General features: G+C 49.9%; 2 non-coding genes and 2 pseudogenes across 2 annotated transcripts; all 4 read right to left on the bottom strand.

Annotated features, from left to right (window-relative positions):
- Positions 1-3,252: 3,252 nt before the first annotated feature.
- LOC142689138 (U2 spliceosomal RNA) lies at positions 3,253-3,431 on the bottom strand (annotated as a pseudogene).
- Positions 3,432-8,989: 5,558 nt separating this feature from the next.
- LOC142689244 (U2 spliceosomal RNA) lies at positions 8,990-9,091 on the bottom strand (annotated as a pseudogene).
- Positions 9,092-10,379: 1,288 nt separating this feature from the next.
- Positions 10,380-10,570, bottom strand: LOC142689043 (U2 spliceosomal RNA). Its single transcript, XR_012858068.1, has one exon. It is a non-coding gene; the product is annotated as a U2 spliceosomal RNA (small nuclear RNA).
- A 1,288-nt stretch (positions 10,571-11,858) lies between these two features.
- Positions 11,859-12,044, bottom strand: LOC142689122 (U2 spliceosomal RNA). Its single transcript, XR_012858129.1, has one exon. It is a non-coding gene; the product is annotated as a U2 spliceosomal RNA (small nuclear RNA).
- Between the last annotated feature and the right edge of the window lie 6,313 nt (positions 12,045-18,357).

Below are 18,357 nucleotides of genomic sequence, written 5' to 3'. Positions count from 1 at the left end.
AGTCTTAGTTGAGGTCAGGGTCCGAACCAGAAGAGTCGTACTCGGAGATCAGCTGCGAGTCTGGACCCCCTTTTTGAGGGGTCAATAAATCTTGGATGTTGGTAGGGTCAGAGCCAGATACGTGGGCGGCTCCAACCCCCACACTGCTCTCATCCGAACTCCGATAGGCAGCTTTCCTCCGAACTCCGGACTCCTCTTCCTCTCGCTGTCTCTTTGCAGAATGGCTCCTATCCATCTCCTCGAAGTCGCTCTCACCCATCTCTGGCCCCTGGCTGAAGATATCGCTGATGTCCTTCCTGGGCAGCTGCACAGGGGCCTGTGAGGTCCCATCGCTCTTGGCAACCTTTGCCTGCTTACGGGGAGCCTTCATCGCAAGCCCCTCCACAACCGCAGTGGAGGAACTTTGCTCCGACCCCCCCGTTGACCGGAAATGGTCAAAACGAGGCTCCAATCCAGCATATTTTAGGGTTTTCTTAATGGAGCCCTCGTCTGACACAGAGTGTCTCCGCTCCATGCCCACACTCTTGGGACAGGCGTCAGGTCCTACTGCAGAACCTACGGAGCCACGACGCCTGTCGCTAACCACTGCCTCAACAGGGTCCACTGCAGGCGGAGCAGAGGACCTGTTTGCAGAGGTGCCGGTCAACTTATGTCCAGCAGAGTCAGAATTCCTCCTGCTCTGCCTGGACCCGGTGGAATCCCTATGGCCGTCCCTCGAGGCTGACATCGGTGGGCCCCCCGATGGAGCTGTGAAGGACTTTGGCCTGGACCCCTCAGTCGTCAATGCTCGTTTTGGGGCATTACCAGCGGCGTCTGCACATGTTGCAAACTGCCGCTCTGGCCCTGGTCTGGGTGGCCCAGATTTCGCTCTGCGGGGGCAATCTTTAAAAGCATGCCCAGTCATGCCGCACAGATTGCACAACACCTCGGAACTGCATTTTGCCGCTACGTGTCCAACCTGGCCACACCTGTTACACTGCACCACATGGGGCCGGTCACAATGTTCTCTGGTGTGGCCATATCTCAAGCAGTTCCGGCAGGCTATTGGCATCTGGGGGTAAAATAGGAATCCTCGATTCTTCCCAATGGCAAAGTTCTGGGGTGGGTGATGTAAGCCTCCAATGCCATTGGGATCCTGGCGGAACTTCACCCAATATTTTCTTTTGCCATTCCAGAAGCTCTGGGTGTTCAAGATTTTATGTGAGAAGCGGACCTCCCTGCAGTAACGACTGAGGAAGGTTTCAATGTCACACTCTGAGACAAATGGACTGAACATGCACATCACGAGCGGGACTTCTTCCTCCCCGTAGAGGAATAAAAAGTTCAGTCCATTTAGCCGCTCCTCACTCTGGTCCGCATCAGACAATCTTTTGTGCATGTTGTCGCAACATGCCGCGGCCGTAAAGGATACGGTGTACCGACCGCGGCTTTCCTGGTCGTTGAGACACAGGATGTCCGCCCGCTTGAGCCCCAGGAAGTCCAGCAGAATCACCTCCACAATGAAGCGAAGGTTCTTCCGCTGGCGATGGCCTTCTTCCACCTCGATGCGGACGGACTGGCGCAACCGGGTGTCCCCGGATGCAAATCCAAATGTATATGGCATTTTCAGTGCCTGGGGGCTAAGCCTGTCCCTTATAGCAGCAAGGGCTCAGATTCCACAATTAAGTGGAACCCTCCCCCAAGGCCAAGGATTAGGGTACCCCAGACACCTACGAAGCCCGATAAACGCCCTCGGAACGCTCTTAGAAAAACGCCTCAAGGCCGGTTGACCTCTTGGGTAAGGCGCGATCGCAACTCGTTGTCCGGGGGCTAAGCCCACTCCCCAAATAGCAGCAAGGGGGTGAAGTCTCTCTGTGAAAAGAGACGATCCCCCAAGGCCAAGGAGCAGGGTACCCCGGACACCTCCCAACAAAACCAGATGCAGAAATACTACACCTGATCTTGCCAAAAGGCCGAGAAGCGATAACCCGAGCGGCCCTTGCCTTGCCCGAGCCTGTCCCATACTGCTGTTCACCCCTTGCAGCGATTGATTCAGCCTACTCCTAGGCAATTCCATGGGGCCCTGCAGGCTCACACACATTTACAGCTACTAAGCGGGAGGGAGGTGAATAAAGGCCGGAGAGGAAGCTACACAGGATTTGCTTCTTTTGCTTGCACCACAATGCAGTGCTGAAAGAGGAGGAATCTACATAAAAACGCCTTCCTGGCAACGCCCAAATGCCCTCCTGCCATGCAGATAAACACTGGCAGCGGCAGCAAGTGCATGCCCACAGCCACCCCTTGTTCCTTCACACCTTGTATCAGCTTTAATCCAGTCCAGTGCTGCCTGCTGAGCAGCACTGACCAACACTGCCTGGGCCCAGGCTTTTATCTATCTCTGAGGCCCCATTATGATGTCAGAAAGCTGGCTCTGGAATCCTGAGGGCTCCACTATGACACGTGCAAAGTTCCGTCTGAACTTTATATAAGACGGTGAGGCTCAGTCAGTCACTCAGTGTTGCCTGAGAGGGCAACACTGCAACAGCCGGCCGCCAGGCTGTCTTTTTTTTGCACATTTATTTGCCTCCAGGAGGCCACAAGAGGGAGACAAGGGACTGCAAAATGGAAAATAAGCATCCACCAACTTTACAGACAACTTCTCCTTGCTCCTACAACCTCCATCCTTGCACAGTTTGTTATTCTTCCAGGTAACAAAGTAACAAATCCAAATTGCTGCTCTCTTTGTAGGCAAGCAAGGGTTTGTTGCAACTGCAATTCTTACTTCTTCTTGAAATGTAGGGACGACAGTACATTCCATCACATCCATCTAGTGTACACAGGTAGGTCCATTGTGGCGGGTAGGCGGCTGGCTGCTTTAATGGCTGTTTGCTGTTCCCCTACTCCACTCCACTCCACTATTTGACTGTGGTGCTGCATCAATCAGTGGCTGGCTCAGGTGCAGCTCTTTAACTTACCTAGGAGGGAGGGCGGAGAGAAGACAAGGAAGGTGAATGAGCTGTTCCAATGTGAAATGCCGGAAACACAGAAACACAGAAGACACACACACACACACACACACACACAACAAGAGGTGGCAATGTATTCATTAATTGCATTTAATAAATGAGCTCATTATCACACATGACTGTACAAATGCATTGTCCAACAGGTGTTGAAATAATGGGATTAAAAGGGGAGATCCCATCAGAAAGACAAAAACAATAGCAAACACAAATAGCACTTTTGGAATCTGATTTTAGTCAACACATAAGGGAAGGGTGCACCGGTCCTGGAAATACTGCAATACCAGGTCAATGCGTGGAGTGGACAGAGCAAGCTCTATTTCCATCTCCCTGTTCTAAAAATCCATTTAATATATGGTCCCCAGATAGGGGACGTATCAGATATTAAACTGATAAGAACAGATTTTTTTTTTTTGATTGAAAATTGCTTTATTGACAATCAATCGTCATCATACAAACATTACTGCGACGCAGCGCAAGCCATGAAGCAGTAAATAATAAATAATAACAGTCGTCAAACATAACATGACAGTATAATACACAGTACAGGCTAGCCTATGCTATACATTACACCACATGCTACACTAACATTCTTGCATTCACTAACGCCAAACAACAAAGCATTACAGACAAGTGATGGGATAGGGGAGTGGGTAGGAGGGGATAGGGAAGGGGGAAATCACAGGCCCGAAGCTTTATTGAAAGACAACACACAAGAAGGGAGAGTGGGGGGAAGGGGAGTATCAGTCCTCTTCCTCATCGACGTCCGGGCTGTCCCAGGTGGAATAGTCTCTGAGCAGGCTGTGGATCAGCCTGCGGCAGTCCTGGACGGACACACTCTCTCTCCGCAAAATCAGACGGTTCCTGGCAAACCATATAGCGTCCTTAAAGCAGTTCATAAGGCGCCAGGCTTCCTGGATTGCTCCATCCGTGGTATTCCCAGGAAATAGTCCATAAAGTACCGAGCGGTACGACAGTCTGTTCCTGGGTACTGAGTCCTTGAGTTCATGTTCCAAGGCTTTCAACAGACCCTGTGCAAAGGGGCACTGCCAGAAAATGTGCAAAGATGTTTCCTCCGTGAAGGGGCACCTGGGGCAGTACCGGGTCTTGCACAGGTTGCGGGCATGCATGAATGACCTAAGAGGCAGTCCTCCCTGGATGGCCATCCATGAAATGTCCTTGTGCCCGTTGGTCAACCTGCCAGATGACACGTTAGTCCAAACAGTCTCCAACGTGTCGGCATGAAGCCCTGGAACAGACTCCAGTGGGTCCTTTGCTCTGATGTGCTTGTGGATCGTCTTAGGTTTCCACAAGTCGGGCTTAAGACCCTCCAGTTGATGCTCCCTCACAAACCGGACGACATCTCCGTAGAACCAGGGAGCGTGCCAGTTGTAAGGGAAGGAGCTGTCCCACTTGTCCCAGCCAAAACCTCGCCAGAGGGGAAGGAGGAAGTAGCGGGACATGGCCTTGCCCGCAGAGCCGTTTGCTGTCCTCAGAGTCCTACGAACACAGTCACATACAAAAGCGATCCGCAGCAGAGTGGGAATGTCGGGTATACCCTTCCCACCTTTGCGGGGCTCCTTGTACATAACAGTCCGCTTTACTCTGTCCATTTTCGAGCCCCAGATGAAGCGAAACACAGTCCTGGTAATGGCCCTCGAGACGGTGGCAAGAGGGGGCCATGCCTGTGCAGTGTATTGTAGCACAGGCAAGACTTCGTTACGCAGGACCATTGCTTTGCCCTCAATAGTGAGTTGTCTGAGGCTCCACAGTCCGATCCTTTGGTTGACTTTGGCCAAGCGTTCTTCCCACGACTTTAGGGCTGCACCTTCCTTACCGAACCAGACTCCCAGAATTTTGATGAAGTCCGGCTTGATAGTAAACGGGAAGGAGGCAGGAGAAGGCAGGTACCACTTTCCGAAGAGCATGGCTTCCGACTTCCCGCAGTTGACTTTTGCCCCTGAAGCGCGTCCGAACTCCTCGCAGGTCTGGACGAGTGCAGTCACCGAACTCTGGTCAGCGCAGAAGACGGTCACGTCGTCCATGTACAGCGAGCATTTGACCTCGAAGTGTCCTGGACCTGGTGCGGTGATCCCTCTGATCTCTCCATTCTGCCGGATAGCCTCTGCGAAGAGCTCTATAACACAAACAAAAAGGAGAGGTGAAAGAGGACAGCCTTGTCTAACCCCCGACGATACAGGAAAGGGGTCAGTCTTCCAGCCGTTCACCAGCACCGAGCTGTAAATGTCGCAATACATCAGGTTAACATACAAACAGAACAACCTGCCAAGCCGCAGCCTACGCAGAGCCTTACCCATGAATTCGTGAGAGACCCGGTCAAAAGCCTTCTCCTGATCCAGACTGACCAGGGCCGCGTGTGTACGGCGGCTTTGCATGTAATGCACCGTGTCCCTCACCAGGGCAAGACTGTCGGCCACCCTACGGCCAGGAATGCCGCAGGTTTGGTCCGATCCGATGATCTGTCCGATGACAACCTTCAGTCTGTTGGCCAATACTTTGGCGAGGATCTTGTAGTCCACGTTCAGGAGAGAGATGGGACGCCAGTTTTTCAGGTCACATCTCTCCCCCTTCCGCTTATACAAGATCGTGATCATGCCTTCTCTCAAGGACGGTGGCATTCTACCCTCCACCACCATCTCCTCATAGAGCTCCAGCAGGTCCGGACAGATCAAGTCCCCCAGCGCTACATAGAGCTCTGCTGGGAGACCATCACTGCCCGGGGTCCTGCCGGGTCTGAAGGATTTAGCGGCAGAGAGCAGTTCCTCCACCGTCAGGGGTACATCCATAGCCTCCGTACCTGCAGGATCAAGATGATTAGTGATACCTGACAGGAATTTATCGGCGGCTTCGGGGTCAGTGGTTTTCCGGGAGTAGAGGCTTCGGTAGTAGTCTGTGACGACTCCCATCACCTCCTTCTTCCCAGAATGCATGTTTCCGGTCTCATCTCGAAGTTCCTTCAGGGGCGTGTGGCCGGCATGGAGTTTCCTGAAAAAGAACGAGTTACATTTCTCACCCTTCTCCAGGTTCTCCACCTTGGAACGAAAGACAATTCGCTTGGATTCCTCCTCAAAGTGCCTTTTCAGGCCCTTTTTGGCTTCCTCCAGCTCCTTCCTGACGTCCCAGCCGCATTGAAGGAGGTCTTGCAGGGATCGCAGCTGACGCTGCATCTCTCTGAAGTCTCTCTTCCTCTCACACGCCTGTTGACGACTTTTTGCCTGAAAGAAACAACGAAATTCAACTTTAACATATTCCCACCAGTCACAGGTTTTGTCAAAGAAAACTTTATCATTCCTCCAAACAATATAGGCGTCTCTAAGTTCCGCCAGTACCTCCTCTCTTTCCAGCAGGGCACAATTCAGCTTCCAGGAGCCAGGGCCGGGAGGAAAACCGTGGCCGATGGCACCCTGGAAGAGAATGGCCCTGTGGTCGGAGAAGAAGCAGGGGACCATGGAGTGCCCATGCTGCTTGACTGCCCGGGAGGTGAACACAAAGTCAATCCGAGAACGAAGTGAGCCATCGGGTCGGCTCCATGAATAGTTCACAGAGCCGATCCCCATGGAGCCCACAACGTCCTGCAAGGATGCTTCGGTTACCATCTCGATAAGCAGTTTGGAACTGACATCCAGTTTGATTGAAGTGCCGGAACTTCGTCCATCCTCTTCGATGGGGCAGTTGAAGTCCCCGGCCATCACCACTGCCCTAGTGGTGGCGAGCTGGGTCCGCAGGGTCTGGAATAGTTCCAGGCGCTCAGCCTTCATAGGGGGAGCGTACACGTTGATGAGCCTAATCGGCTCTCCTGCCCAGGAACCGTCTACGACCAACAAGCGGCCGCAGGCGAGCTCCTGGACAGAGTCAACAGTAAATACGCCTCCCCTAATCAGGATGGCAACCCCTGCAGACTTACAGTCGCCCCCACCAGACCAGTAGGACGGGCCATGGGTCCACTGCCTGGCCAGATGATGGTATGACCTGGAAGAGGGGAGAGTACATTCCTGCAGCATAAATACATCACTCGACTGCTTGGAAAGAAAAGTTAGCACCATCTGACATCTAGTCCTATCTCTAACACTCCTCACATTGAGGCTAAAGATGTTAAGTTTAGCAGCCATGGGGGAGAATAAAGAAGGTCAGTGCAAACGATACACCTTAGTTACCAGTCCGGTCGGGCGGATCCTCCTCTCCTGGCGGGTCCGAAAGATCCAGCAGGCCCTCTGACAAAAATTGTTCCAGGATTGTAGCCACCTGGATGTCTGTTGTGAAGTCGATGACCTCAGGTTCAGACACGAGTTCCTCCACCATCTGCTCCATTTCCTCCTGCTGCGCAAGGGAATCTTCGCAGATTTCTACGACTTGTCGCTTTGAGGACTCAGCAGCTGGGCTGTCCCTCACCTTTCTCTTCCTCTGGATGGCACCTGAGGAGACAAGAGGGGGAAAATCCTCCAGGGAGAGGACTCCAGCAGCTGGAGGGGAAGATGTTAGTGCTGCTGGAGCTGGGGAGAAGGGAGGCTGGGTTGGGAGAGGTGCAGGTGACAGGACCACTGAGATGGGTGGGTAGGAGAAGGTGAGAGCCTCAGTGGGGGTGACAGGGGTTGGGGACGGGGGGGTGGGGAGGGCCGGGCGAGGGAGGGTGGGAAGGGTAGGGCGAGGGAGGGCCGGGAGACGGGGGGGAGGGACTGTCGTCTTCTTACCATCCTTCTTATTCCCGGTCTTCTGCGCCGCTGGAGCTCTGGCTGGGGCGGGGTTCCCTCTGGCCGGAGCTTTCGCCGCTACAGTTGCCCAGGATCGATCCCTCTTCGGGCAGTCTTTGTAGGAGTGGGCTGCTTGTCCGCAGAGGTTGCACATTGTCCGTTTCGGGCAGTCTTTGGTCTCGTGTCCTGTTACCCGGCAGTTCTTGCAGGCGTCCTCCTTGCAGTCCTTCACCGAATGACCCTTCTTGCTGCATCTCCTGCAGATCTGCGGCATGTCCGGGTAGTAGATGAGGCCGTAGGAGTTGCCCAGCGAGAATGACTGGGGCAGGTGCTGGAGGCCGTCTTCCGCGCTCGAATCCTTGTTCAGTCGGACGATTACCGACCACTTGCCAGTCCAGAAGCCGAGTCCGTTCAGGATGTGGGTGGGTTCCCTCACCACTGTGCAGAACCGCTTCAGGAGCGTGGTGATGTCTTTGCCGGGGGTGTGTGGGTTCCGCATTGAGACCGTCACCCGCCTTTCCTCTCTTTGGACAGGGCAGTTGCCCACAAAGCGAGAGAAAGGGGATTCAGGCCTCGCCGCTTTCACCATCTCCCAGTACCTTCTGCAGATGTTGATCGAAGCGAAGGTCACGAAGAACATCCCGGTCATGAAGGCCTGGATGCTGATGGTCTCCGGCTTAGCGAAGCCCTGGTCCAGGAGCATCTTCTGGCAGAACACTTCTTCCGTCATGTCCGGCACTCTCCCGTCCACCTCCTTCAGCTTCAGGGCCACAGTCTGCTTCATCCAGGGCTCCAGGGTTGGAGCAGCCTGGTTCGGCTTCCTGGTGGCCTGTTGGCTTGAGGAGGCTTCAGGAGGAGATGTCCTGGCCTGGGTCGGCTCACCTGGTCCATCAGCCTTCTTCTTCTGGGTGGCAGGGTTGCTGGTTGAGGCCATGGCTTCTTCCAGCTGTTCCTGTCGCTTGGGGAGGATCTTCGATAGCTCTTTCCCGAAGGGGGCGGAGCTATGCAAATCTTCTCCTTGCTGGCCGAGGTTCTTCCACGAAATTTCTTCCGCAGCGGTTCCTCGTCGAGCTTCTTCTGCGGCCGAGCTTCTTCAAAGATCCCCTTCAGCAGCGGCTCTTCTCCGAAGGTCTCTGTCGCAGTTCTCCTTCTTCCCGGCAGCGATCTCCCGGAGCTTCTTCCCCGATGGCGGCTTCTCCCTTCTGGATCTTCGTCTTCGGTGGTTCTTCTCCGCAGTTCGTCGCCGGCTTCGTCTGGAACGCTCTTGGATCGCTAAGCTAGTGTTTATAGCCCCCAGTGGTTCTCCGAGCTATCTATCCTTACAAGGACTGATAAGAACAGATACTACACTTGATCTTAGCCAAAAGGCCGAGAAGCGATAACCCGAGCGGCCCTTGCCTTGCCCGAGCCTGTCCCATACTGCTGTTCACCCCTTGCAGCGATTGATTCAGCCTACTCCTAGGCAATTCCATGGGGCCCTGCAGGCTCACACACATTTACAGCTACTAAGCGGGAGGGAGGTGAATAAAGGCCGGAGAGGAAGCTACACAGGATTTGCTTCTTTTGCTTGCACCACAATGCAGTGCTGAAAGAGGAGGAATCTACATAAAAACGCCTTCCTGGCAACGCCCAAATGCCCTCCTGCCATGCAGATAAACACTGGCAGCGGCAGCAAGTGCATGCCCACAGCCACCCCTTGTTCCTTCACACCTTGTATCAGCTTTAATCCAGTCCAGTGCTGCCTGCTGAGCAGCACTGACCAACACTGCCTGGGCCCAGGCTTTTATCTATCTCTGAGGCCCCATTATGATGTCAGAAAGCTGGCTCTGGAATCCTGAGGGCTCCACTATGACACGTGCAAAGTTCCGTCTGAACTTTATATAAGACGGTGAGGCTCAGTCAGTCACTCAGTGTTGCCTGAGAGGGCAACACTGCAACAGCCGGCCGCCAGGCTGTCTTTTTTTTGCACATTTATTTGCCTCCAGGAGGCCACAAGAGGGAGACAAGGGACTGCAAAATGGAAAATAAGCATCCACCAACTTTACAGACAACTTCTCCTTGCTCCTACAACCTCCATCCTTGCACAGTTTGTTATTCTTCCAGGTAACAAAGTAACAAATCCAAATTGCTGCTCTCTTTGTAGGCAAGCAAGGGTTTGTTGCAACTGCAATTCTTACTTCTTCTTGAAATGTAGGGACGACAGTACATTCCATCACATCCATCTAGTGTACACAGGTAGGTCCATTGTGGCGGGTAGGCGGCTGGCTGCTTTAATGGCTGTTTGCTGTTCCCCTACTCCACTCCACTCCACTATTTGACTGTGGTGCTGCATCAATCAGTGGCTGGCTCAGGTGCAGCTCTTTAACTTACCTAGGAGGGAGGGCGGAGAGAAGACAAGGAAGGTGAATGAGCTGTTCCAATGTGAAATGCCGGAAACACAGAAACACAGAAGACACACACACACACACACACACACACAACAAGAGGTGGCAATGTATTCATTAATTGCATTTAATAAATGAGCTCATTATCACACATGACTGTACAAATGCATTGTCCAACAGGTGTTGAAATAATGGGATTAAAAGGGGAGATCCCATCAGAAAGACAAAAACAATAGCAAACACAAATAGCACTTTTGGAATCTGATTTTAGTCAACACATAAGGGAAGGGTGCACCGGTCCTGGAAATACTGCAATACCAGGTCAATGCGTGGAGTGGACAGAGCAAGCTCTATTTCCATCTCCCTGTTCTAAAAATCCATTTAATATATGGTCCCCAGATAGGGGACGTATCAGATATTAAACTGATAAGAACAGATACTACACTTGATCTTAGCCAAAAGGCCGAGAAGCGATAACCCGAGCGGCCCTTGCCTTGCCCGAGCCTGTCCCATACTGCTGTTCACCCCTTGCAGCGATTGATTCAGCCTACTCCTAGGCAATTCCATGGGGCCCTGCAGGCTCACACACATTTACAGCTACTAAGCGGGAGGGAGGTGAATAAAGGCCGGAGAGGAAGCTACACAGGATTTGCTTCTTTTGCTTGCACCACAATGCAGTGCTGAAAGAGGAGGAATCTACATAAAAACGCCTTCCTGGCAACGCCCAAATGCCCTCCTGCCATGCAGATAAACACTGGCAGCGGCAGCAAGTGCATGCCCACAGCCACCCCTTGTTCCTTCACACCTTGTATCAGCTTTAATCCAGTCCAGTGCTGCCTGCTGAGCAGCACTGACCAACACTGCCTGGGCCCAGGCTTTTATCTATCTCTGAGGCCCCATTATGATGTCAGAAAGCTGGCTCTGGAATCCTGAGGGCTCCACTATGACACGTGCAAAGTTCCGTCTGAACTTTATATAAGACGGTGAGGCTCAGTCAGTCACTCAGTGTTGCCTGAGAGGGCAACACTGCAACAGCCGGCCGCCAGGCTGTCTTTTTTTTGCACATTTATTTGCCTCCAGGAGGCCACAAGAGGGAGACAAGGGACTGCAAAATGGAAAATAAGCATCCACCAACTTTACAGACAACTTCTCCTTGCTCCTACAACCTCCATCCTTGCACAGTTTGTTATTCTTCCAGGTAACAAAGTAACAAATCCAAATTGCTGCTCTCTTTGTAGGCAAGCAAGGGTTTGTTGCAACTGCAATTCTTACTTCTTCTTGAAATGTAGGGACGACAGTACATTCCATCACATCCATCTAGTGTACACAGGTAGGTCCATTGTGGCGGGTAGGCGGCTGGCTGCTTTAATGGCTGTTTGCTGTTCCCCTACTCCACTCCACTCCACTATTTGACTGTGGTGCTGCATCAATCAGTGGCTGGCTCAGGTGCAGCTCTTTAACTTACCTAGGAGGGAGGGCGGAGAGAAGACAAGGAAGGTGAATGAGCTGTTCCAATGTGAAATGCCGGAAACACAGAAACACAGAAGACACACACACACACACACACACACACAACAAGAGGTGGCAATGTATTCATTAATTGCATTTAATAAATGAGCTCATTATCACACATGACTGTACAAATGCATTGTCCAACAGGTGTTGAAATAATGGGATTAAAAGGGGAGATCCCATCAGAAAGACAAAAACAATAGCAAACACAAATAGCACTTTTGGAATCTGATTTTAGTCAACACATAAGGGAAGGGTGCACCGGTCCTGGAAATACTGCAATACCAGGTCAATGCGTGGAGTGGACAGAGCAAGCTCTATTTCCATCTCCCTGTTCTAAAAATCCATTTAATATATGGTCCCCAGATAGGGGACGTATCAGATATTAAACTGATAAGAACAGATTTTTTTTTTTTTTTTTTTTTTACAAAAGTTTTTATTTATCAATTGAAACAAAATACAAGTACAATATACATCATAATACAATCAGAACAATGTCAGTGTCATACAATCGTTTCAGTTCACACAAGTAATGTACAAAATAATCACACCCAATGTTTCCATTTCTTAACCTTCCAGATCCCCTCAGAATCTGACCCAGAACGTTTACAATCAAGCTTGTACATAAAATACAATCTACTGAGAAACAATTTAATACAGTCATCAACAGACATTTTGTCTTTTTTATAAACCAGAATATTTCGTGAGTCCCATAAAGTTTCACGCAGGGCAATAGTGAACATCCACACTAGTCTGTGTTGCACAGACATTGTAAGGCCTACCCCATAAAGTAACATGCTGACAGAGGCAGAAGAGATGCCAGTAAGTTCTAAAAACAAACGCTTTAACTTAGCAATGACCTGTTTGGCATAGGGACAACCATAAAGCAAGTGAAATACGGTTTCTATGTCACCGCAATTTTCCCTCGGACACTGTTCAGATGGCGCCATATCTCTGCGTTTTAAGAACGCCTTTGTTGGAAGAGCCTCATGAAAGGATAACCATGTCACCTCCCTTTGTTTGGGTGACACTGGCAAAGCACTGACCATTTTCCATGCATTTTTAGCCTGAGAGCTAGACAGGTCAGCTATGTTCGTTACAATTTCATCCTTCCGGTACCATTTCAGAATATGAATTTTACTGGTGCTTAATAATCCCAAGGATTCTAGATTATATTTATTCTTGAAATATTGTAGTGCAAAGTAAAAAGGAGGCGCAACAAAGGCCCAAGGTTTGGTTCTATCTAACGGTAACCAACCCCATTTATGAAACATCCAGCCACCCAAATATCGGATCATGTGACCGGCCCATCTTTTAGATAGTACTAACTTGTGTATTAATAACCAGGAGTGCATGTGAGATAGAAAAGCAATGTCAGGAAAATGTAGACCACCGTTAATGGGTAATTTCAGACATTTGACACGAGCAACTTTCTCAGCTTTTGACCCCCATAGAAAGATACACAATATTCTGGTCATTTGCTGTATCCACCTGCTGGAGGGAGTGAAAACACAGGTGAGATAAAAAATCATGGGCAAGATGACTGCCTTTATTATGAGCACCTTCCCAAAAAGAGACATTTGCCTGGTCTTATAGAAGTTCAGCTTCTGTGTTACTCTTTCACCCAACTTCTGAAAGGATTGGCTACCTTTTAACGCCTGATCATAATGAACCCCCAGAATAGTCAGTCCCTGTGGGTCATGGGGCACCTGTGTGTCTTGTACAGGTGTGACAGCCGCAAACGTTGAGTATTTGCATTTATCCCAGTTTACAGACATGGCAGACACATTACAGAAAATACGTAAATGTAATTTTGCTCTATTCAGGTCCGCTTGGGATGTGTTAACCAACACCACATCATCCATATAGGCCAGTAATTTTACTGCCTCACCTTGAGACCCTGGGAGAAAGAAACCTTTTATTATTTTATCTTTAATAACAGACTGAATAAAAGTTTCCATGACACTTATGAAAAGTACTGGCGACAAAGGGCACCCCTGCCGCACCCCAGAAGAAACCGTAAAAGGGTCGCCTAGGGAACCATTAACTTGAACACAGCTAGTAACCTCCGAATACATACTTTGAATGACTCGCAGCATCTGTGCAGGGATACCAAAAGCACGTAAAACAGAAAATAAAAATTGATGTGAAACTGTGTCATACGCTTTTTGCAGATCAATGGAAGTAAGAACTAATAGCGAACGATTAGATAAAGACATATGAATAATATCCCTAACTAGCAAAAGGTTTTCATGAATACGCCTACCAGGCACTGCACATGTCTGAGCAGGCCCGATAAGATCTGGTAACACAGCGCTAAGTCTGGATGTGAGAATTTTCGCCACCACCTTATAATCAACATTGAGTAATGTAATAGGGCGCCAGTTTTTGACATCCCTACGGTCACCCTTCTTATACAATAAAGTAATCACTCCATTCTTCATAGAAGCAGATAATTCCCCTGTAGAAATAATCAAGTGAATGATTTGGACAAAAACTATTTTGATGATGTCCCAAAAGGTAATATAAAATTCCTTAGATAATCCATCTAAACCTGGGGTCTTATTATTCTGCATGGACTTTAAGGTATTCAGAACTTCTTCCTCCGTCACAGGTGCCACTAAGGAGGGGACAGCGGTATCATGGACCTGCTTATCAAGGACAGAACAATAGTCATCAATTTCTTCACTTGAAGCAGCATCACGATTAGAATACAATGCAGAGTAAAAGTTAGATATAACAGGTCCCACACCTGGGCCCTGCACCTCATTGCCTTGGTCATCTAAAACAGTTTTGAACACAGAATGAACACGAACAGATTTTTTAAAGAAATACCTGGTGCAGCACTCATTTTCCTCCATATGCTGCACCTTAGCACGAAACATAATGCTTTTACCCCGTCGGGCAAGGGTGTCATTGAAAGCCTGTTTGGCAGTTTGTAATTCGTCATAAACATCAATCCCTTCTCTTTGTAATTTCCCCAAAACCACAAGGTTGTTGATTAGTTTGGTATATTGCCTTCTATGCTGCTTGGCCAAACTTCTGCCGTAACGCTGGAAGAAGGAGGCAACATTTACTTTTATCCAATCCCACCACAACAGAGGTGAGGCGAAGGAGGTTTCCTTTGAAACCCATACATTAAATTGCATTTCAAACAATTTATGAACATCGGGTTCCCCTAAAAGTAAGTTGTTGAGTTTCCAAAACCCCTTGCCTTGCACAATGGCACCTTGTAAGGACACATCACATAATAAACCCACATGGTCAGAAAAACCAACATTAACAATGGAAAATTGCATAACTGTAAAATGAGATGTGCAAAACATAAAGTCAATGCGTGATTTCACCTTGCCATGATCAGCATAGTAGGTGTAAATAGGGTCAGAGTGATGTGGAACAGCACAAATGTCCTTTAAGGAGAAATCCTGTAAGATAGAATTTAGCAAAGTTCCAGTGCTGTCCAGTTTACAGTTATTTGTAGTACCACAGCGCCCTCTAGTGTCAATGATACTATTGAAATCTCCTGCAAGTACAGTTGGTAAAGTACCTGGCAGGAAAACCTTTAAATTATGAAAAAATTCTAAACGGTCAGCCTTGTTTGCAGGGGCATAAACATTAAATAATCGAAAAGGAGTCCCGGACAAGTCCATGTCGAGTTGCTGAAGCCGACCTGGTATTAAAACAGTATGATGGAAACAGTTTATCACAGAAGATTTGAGAAGAACCCCGACTCCAGTATTTCTAGTTAAGTCTGAAGGAGCCCAGTAAGCTGGCCCAGCTTGCCACTCCAAATTAGAGGGCATAACATTTAAAGCACATTCCTGGAGGCAAATCAGGTCCACAGGCTGAGTACGTAAAAAGTCTAAAACAGCAGCCCGTCTGTTTGTCGAGGCAATACCCCTGACATTTAGGGAAAGTACCCGTAACATTAGAATAAACTATATACAGTTAAAAAGTACTAAACCAGTCAAGGAGGGCCTTCGGAAAAGCCACATACCTCCTGTAGAAGTTGAACGCCAACGGAGTCCAGAAATTCGGAAGACGGGGAAATTAGAGGCGGGTCCTGGTGATGCGGAAGAGCCGTGTCCTCTTCAGAAGAGCAGGATAAGGCACTGTAGCGGTTGGGACTGGCAATGGAGTCCATCATCTTTTTCTTTGGAGGGCCTGCTCCGTCCTTACCAGGCTTGCGACGGGCCTTCACAACGGAGAAAACAGATCGATCTAGATCCTGATGGGGAGTAGGTGATATCACAGACCCAGAGGTAGTGGGTGCAGAGAGGTCCATACCCGCCGGCTCTGTATCCGCCCATACGATGGTCATGCCACTTTCCTCTGTGTCGGACTGGAAAGAAGAAAGGAACTCTTCAATCTCTGTAGCAGATGATGCGGTGTGCTGTGGCGAGGGAGCCTCAACCCTTGGAGCAGGGGAGACCTCAGCCGGCTTCTGCAGCTCTGTAACCTGGCTCAACGAAGAAGAAGCTGGAACAGCATCCGTCTGGGAAACAGCAGGCAAGTCCTTCAGAGAATCTGATGTAGAAGCTGGCACCAGGCCAGGACAATTCAGAGGCGGCAAGAGGGTCAGAGCCTGGGCCATAGGTAGCTCATTTGCGGGTGCCTCAGGCTCTGCCTCTGCCAGCTGGACCTCCAGGAAGATGGGCCCTCGTCCCGATCGGGCGGCATCAGCGTAGCTACGATTCGTCATCATTCCTCTGGGGCAGGCTCGCACCAAATGTTCTTTGGAGCCACACAGGTCACAGGTGCGAGGTTGGGAACAGTGCCCAGCATCATGGCTCGCGCTTCCACAGTTCCGGCAGCAGCGACCAGTCGGGCAGGACTCCTTGGTGTGCCCGAAGTTGAGACACTGCCTGCAGTACTTGGGCTGGCCTGGGTAGACCAGATATCCTCTGTTTCCTCCAAGGGAGAAGGAGGCAGGAGGGTGACAAACTCCACCGATTCCCTCAGGGTCTGGACGAAATCTCACCCAGAAACGAAGCTTGCCGTTGGGGATCCCGAAGACGTTCCTCAGCTTGTTGCCTCCTCTGACGCTGCTACAGTATCGCTGCAGGAAGGCCACCACATGCGCCAGCTCCGTGAAGGGGTTGAAGAGGTGGAGGGTAATCGGCTTCTCATCCATCTGGAACAGCGGTATCAGGAGGAAATCCGTCAGCTCCGGCTCAGTTAGCAGCTTTTTGCTTTTTTCAAAGACAGTCAGGCATTGTCCGTTTGTCTCAAAAGAGACATCGAAAAAGCCTTGGGCAGCACTGTCTTGAAGGCAGAAAATGTCAGTCGCTCTGAGTTTCAGCATCCTGAAAAGGACGGTCTGAACGAAAGGTCCAAGCTCATATCTTCGGTTGCAGTCTGGCTTTACCAGGAAGCGGATGGTATTTCGGATCCCCTGAGCCTCCATATCACCAGCCAGTGAAGTTCGATCCACTATCTTAGCCAAAAGGCCGAGAAGCGATAACCCGAGCGGCCCTTGCCTTGCCCGAGCCTGTCCCATACTGCTGTTCACCCCTTGCAGCGATTGATTCAGCCTACTCCTAGGCAATTCCATGGGGCCCTGCAGGCTCACACACATTTACAGCTACTAAGCGGGAGGGAGGTGAATAAAGGCCGGAGAGGAAGCTACACAGGATTTGCTTCTTTTGCTTGCACCACAATGCAGTGCTGAAAGAGGAGGAATCTACATAAAAACGCCTTCCTGGCAACGCCCAAATGCCCTCCTGCCATGCAGATAAACACTGGCAGCGGCAGCAAGTGCATGCCCACAGCCACCCCTTGTTCCTTCACACCTTGTATCAGCTTTAATCCAGTCCAGTGCTGCCTGCTGAGCAGCACTGACCAACACTGCCTGGGCCCAGGCTTTTATCTATCTCTGAGGCCCCATTATGATGTCAGAAAGCTGGCTCTGGAATCCTGAGGGCTCCACTATGACACGTGCAAAGTTCCGTCTGAACTTTATATAAGACGGTGAGGCTCAGTCAGTCACTCAGTGTTGCCTGAGAGGGCAACACTGCAACAGCCGGCCGCCAGGCTGTCTTTTTTTTGCACATTTATTTGCCTCCAGGAGGCCACAAGAGGGAGACAAGGGACTGCAAAATGGAAAATAAGCATCCACCAACTTTACAGACAACTTCTCCTTGCTCCTACAACCTCCATCCTTGCACAGTTTGTTATTCTTCCAGGTAACAAAGTAACAAATCCAAATTGCTGCTCTCTTTGTAGGCAAGCAAGGGTTTGTTGCAACTGCAATTCTTACTTCTTCTTGAAATGTAGGGACGACAGTACATTCCATCACATCCATCTAGTGTACACAGGTAGGTCCATTGTGGCGGGTAGGCGGCTGGCTGCTTTAATGGCTGTTTGCTGTTCCCCTACTCCACTCCACTCCACTATTTGACTGTGGTGCTGCATCAATCAGTGGCTGGCTCAGGTGCAGCTCTTTAACTTACCTAGGAGGGAGGGCGGAGAGAAGACAAGGAAGGTGAATGAGCTGTTCCAATGTGAAATGCCGGAAACACAGAAACACAGAAGACACACACACACACACACACACACACAACAAGAGGTGGCAATGTATTCATTAATTGCATTTAATAAATGAGCTCATTATCACACATGACTGTACAAATGCATTGTCCAACAGGTGTTGAAATAATGGGATTAAAAGGGGAGATCCCATCAGAAAGACAAAAACAATAGCAAACACAAATAGCACTTTTGGAATCTGATTTTAGTCAACACATAAGG

Source organism: Rhinoderma darwinii (assembly GCF_050947455.1).
Source record: "Rhinoderma darwinii isolate aRhiDar2 chromosome 5 unlocalized genomic scaffold, aRhiDar2.hap1 SUPER_5_unloc_28, whole genome shotgun sequence".
In the NCBI taxonomy this organism is placed as follows: domain Eukaryota; kingdom Metazoa; phylum Chordata; class Amphibia; order Anura; family Rhinodermatidae; genus Rhinoderma; species Rhinoderma darwinii.
This window is presented reverse-complemented; position numbering and strand designations above follow the sequence as displayed.